The sequence below is a fragment of the Solanum stenotomum genome, chromosome 11 (genome assembly GCF_019186545.1).
Source record: "Solanum stenotomum isolate F172 chromosome 11, ASM1918654v1, whole genome shotgun sequence".
NCBI lineage: Eukaryota > Viridiplantae > Streptophyta > Magnoliopsida > Solanales > Solanaceae > Solanum > Solanum stenotomum.
In genome coordinates, this window is record NC_064292.1 from 8,012,210 (window position 1) to 8,017,744 (window position 5,535).

Genomic DNA, 5,535 nt, shown 5'->3' on the forward strand with positions numbered 1-5,535 from the left:
GTGTGTTTGTGTGTGTATATATATATATATATATAACGTTCTAATTTGGACTAATATTATATATAATTTGGACTCGCTCAATTCGATATCCAGATCTATTCTTGATCAATTATTTCAAAAATTATTATTTGATACGAACCTATTCTATCAAAATGATACATTTTAGCGTAATTATAAATGTTCTTCAATTAGATTCAGTTTTACAAACATATATACTTGTATTTTCAATATAGTATCTCTACAATATTTTCTTTTTTAAATATGCTTTGTATTATTTTACTTAATACAATATTAGTCCAAATTAGAACTCAAGTTATATATATATATAACTCGAGTTCTAATATGGACTAATATTGTATATAATTTGGACTCGCTCAATTCAATACCCAGATCTATTCTTGATCAATTATTTCAAAAATTATTATTTGATACGAACCTATTCTATCAAAATGATACATTTTAGCATAATTATAAATGTTCTTCAATTAGATTCAGTTTTACAAACATATATACTTGTATTTTCAATATAGTATCTCTACAATATTTTCTTTTTTAAATATGCTTTGTATTATTTTACTTAATACAATATTAGTCCAAATTAGAACTCAAGTTATATATATATATAACTCGAGTTCTAATATGGACTAATATTGTATATAATTTGGACTCGCTCAATTCAATACCCAGATCTATTCTTGATCAATTATTTCAAAAATTATTATTTGATACGAACCTATTCTATCAAAATGATACATTTTAGCATAATTATAAATGTTCTTCAATTAGATTCAGTTTTACAAACATATATACTTGTATTTTCAATATAGTATCTCTACAATATTTTCTTTTTAAATATGCTTTGTATTATTTTACTTAAACTGGGGGTATTTTGGAAAAATCCTCTCCGGTGAAGGGGAAGGTGAGGTCTATGTACACACTACCCTTATCAAATCCCACATGTGAAATTACATTAAATATGTTATTGTTATTGTTACATCTAATAACTTTTGATTAAATAATTATATCAAATTAATTAAAATACAATAATTGACACTTTTTAGATCCCGATAAATCGTACTTTGTAAATTGAAGTTTTTTCTTTTGTATTCTATGATGATCAAAAATTTCAATCAAATAATAAGAATTAGCCATTGACTTAATTTATCGGGACAATACGTTTATAATTTCTATTAATTCATTTACTTAATGATTATTGGATTTTATAAATTGTATTAAGAATTAATAATCTTATAATGCTAATATATAAACTAAGTATTAACTTTAAATTATGTTCACTAATTAATAAGTCATAAACTAAAATAGATTTTTTTTAAAAAAACTGTAATGCTTACATCACAAACTTCCGTATATGTTATGAAATAGAAAAACAAAGGAATTGTATTGAAATTAGAAAATATAACAATAAACATTCGGCACCAAAAAAATGGAACAAAAACCAAAAAAATTCCCTCCAAATAATTTCCCTCTAATTTTTTTATGCCTAAATTAAAGATCTTTTTTCCTATATTAGAAGTCCCTAAACCCTAAAAGACTCCAGCAATCAAAAACGAAAAAGAAAAATCTCAAATCGTCCTTTTCTCTATCTCAAATATTCATAGTTTTTCAACTTTTGTTTTCAAGTCAAAGCTAAGGTAAATAAGCTACTAACTTCTCTCTTGCACTTTAATAATCTTTTTCTTTGTTGCTTGCTTGCTTTTAATAATGATTTAAACAAAAATAAATTAAATAAATATATATTTTTAAATCAGATATGGGTAGGAAAGCTCTACGAAAAAAAGTTAATTGTTTGATCGATAATGATGATATGGTGCCTCCTGAGAATTCTAGAATCGCGCCGGTGAAAGAAAATCTTCCCACACAACATGTGGAAGAACTTATTTATCGAGGTAATATAACTTTGTTCAGTATTGAATTTATTATGATTTTTTTTCAATTAGATAAATCTACATATTTATTTAATCATATATAACTAACTCAAGTTCAATAATTTCGTAGGAAATGTGGACACGTTAAGTGAGGTTGAAATTAACTACTATTATGGTGGTTATTTTATATTTTCACCTTCTAGAAAATATGTGAATGGACATTTGAAGAAAACAAATATGGACATTGATTTTGTTAGTTACTTTGATTTGTTAGACGACTTAAAAAAGCATTGTAAATTTGATATTTTTGAGGGAGATAAATTTTTTTATTTGAGAGGTGATAGGGTTATTAATGATTATGATGGGTTAGTTGAATGTGGTGATGATTCAGACGTTAGAAACATGATGGTTAGCTATAAAATGCATAAAAAGAAGCTCATCAAAATTTTTACGCTATCAAAAAATTATAATATTGTCATGAATACCTCTCTTGGAGAACATGACCCTAGAGATAACACATCTGAAGAAGACAATGAAGTAATTATGGAAGAACATGAATTGGCGAATTCAGCAGGTAATTTTTATTTGTATTAATTTTTTTATTTTTATAAACATTTTAACTTGACATTATCTATTTAATCCTCAATTTTAGGTTCTAATATTGTGAAAAGAAAAGTCAGAGGACCCACACGGTGCACAAAAATAATCAACTTACAAGAAGGAGAAAAACTAAATGTAGAATTTGATAAGGATTTTCAAGCTATTGGTAAGAATGCAACCCAATTTATTTGGTTTTTGGGTCAAACAGTTAGAAGTCGAAGTTGTTGTCCTTTAAAAGTAAATGGTTGGAAAGAGATTGAGCAAGACAAAATCGATCATATGTGGGATATTATTTTGGTAAGAAAAACATTTGTTTTAACTTTGTATGAATTAACATTTATTGAAACATATGATCATAAATATATGAATGTATCTTTGTTAGGAAAAATTCAATTTTGATGTGTCTGAGGGAAAAAGAGACGCAATTTTTGGTCATATGAGTGATCTCTACAGAGACTATAGACACAAACTGAAAAGAAAGTATTTCGATTCAAAATCAACTTATCAACTTCGCTTGCGGAATAAGCCCAAACATTTTGGTGTGGATGAATGGAAATATTTGGTCAACCTTTGGAGTGATGCTGACTTTCAGGTAATTAAATTAAAATTAATTTATGATTTTAAAATTATTATTTGTTATAGTAGTTTTTTAATCTATTATAGAAACTAATGTTAATTATTGTTTTTTTTAATATATTTTTCTCAGAAGAGAAGTTTGCAAAACAAGACAAATAGATCGAAACGTTCCTTACCTCCATATATTGGAACCAAAAGTTATGCAAGACTTAGACATGAAATGGTAAATATTATAATATTTAGATTAAACTTTGAAGAATTATATTAGATTATCTAAATTTTGCGAATGATAATAATAATTATTTTTATAGGAGAAAGATGGAAAAACTCCTTCTCGTGTTGACGTTTTTATGGAATCTCGCAAGAGAAAAAAGGGAAAACAAGTTGATGCTTTTCAACAAGATGTCATTGTAAGTTCAATATTGTGTTAGCCTTCTTTATTTCTTTCAAAAAAAAAAATAATTAAAAAAAATAAATAAAAAAAAAAAAAAATATATATATATATATATATTTGCATATATCTTTATTAATTATTTTTTTAATTGTAGGATCAATTTGATCAATTTAAAAAACAACAAGAAAAAGGAGAAATTTCTTTAAATGATGATGATATCTTCGAAAAAGTACTTGGGACAGAAAAAAATGGATATCTTCGTGCATATGGTCCGGGAAAAAGTATTAGCGAATACTTTGGTGGTAGACCAACAAAAGTACAACTCATAAAACAGCTAGAATCAACCAGAAAAGAATCAAATGAGCGTGTGGAAGAAGTTAAAAGGGAAGCGAAGGAACAAATTGAAGAAATGAAGAAAGAAACAGACAATAAGTTAGAAGAGTTGAGTAAAAGATGGGAAGAAAAATTTCAAATGATGATGGCAGCTCAAAGTCAACAATCAAATGATCCAAATCTAACCGTAAGTACTTTATATTATCTTTTTATATTAGTGTTTTGATACTATGTGATTTCTTTTAAGAAAACATATATATTGACAATTAAATTTTATTTTTAAAGTAAATATTTTATTGTACTTTTTTTATTTAATTTTTCTTTGTTATTGCAGCTTTTGGAGAAGTGATGAAAGCACTTAAGTGATGGAGAGATGAACAATTATTTTTTTCTCTTGTAAAGTACATTTCATATGTTTGCGTAGAATAATGTTCCACTATTTTAAATGACATTGTTGATCTTTTATTATTTTTCTCTAATATATTATATTTTTTACCCCATTTAAGATATTATAGTATCATTATCTATAAATTTCATGTTAAAAATAAATGCGCACATACATAAATAATGAATTACTAGTGTGTCAAATTTTTCAATTAGTTGCTATAAACAAATTAAAGTTGTAGCTAAACATACAAAACCGCCACACAAATAATAACATGTTTTCACATTTTTATTTTTGTGGCAAATGAAGAATTTTTTTTTGCTACAATTTATATTCTGTAACAAAAAAGTGTGAATTTTAGCTATAATATTTTGAATTTGTAGCTCAACATATATTACTATAATTGCCACGTTCCAAGAGCATAGCTAAAGAAAGTTACTTTTCGTAGTAAATGAATATTCATTTTGCTTCAATGCTATATATTTCATGGCTAATTGTATCAATTCTCAGTTACAATATGAAATGTTTGTGGCAAGTACTAAAATTTATAGCTATAAATATTTTATTTCGTAGCTAAATATGAGCATTATTGCCACGAGACTAAGCTATAGCACTTGCCATAAAATGTAAGTTTGTGTGGCAAATAAATTAATTTTTTTTTGCTACAATACAACATTGTGTGGCTACAATATGAAGATAGCTACAAATTTTGTTTATCATGGCACAACAATAAAATTACTTGCCATAAGTATATTTTTCGTGGCAACTTTTTATTCCAATGCAGCTACAACACATTTTTTTTATAGCAATAGATATAAATCCTTGGCCACGCAACATGTAAAGTCTGTAGCTAACTATTAGCCACACTACATCTTGCTACGAATGCTACGAAAGAAAATAATGTAGCTAAAGTGTTTAGCCACGAAAAAATTCATATTTAGCTACAATGTATTTTGTAGCAATAGATGTCTTTTCTTGTAGTGTGCATTTGAATTGTAATTGGTTAACAAAAGGAGTTGTTTGTACTTAATTTTGCATTTATATTTCTACATGTGTAATGTGTTAGTATGATACAATTGAGACATTTTTTAAATTGTCGAAATCATAATACTCTATTATACAAGTATATATTAGTCGAAGTTGAATAAATTATGGTTACCGATTACCATCGAACTTCAATATACCAAACCATCTACTGAATTAAATTGGTATGATAATGATATAATATTTTAAAAACCGAATACCAAAATTACGATATTGAAACTTTTAAATACCACACCGTATCATGCCCACCCGTATTCAACGGCATTACTGAGGTAACACGTGAATAATATTTTTGTAAGATTGATAAATTACTTTTT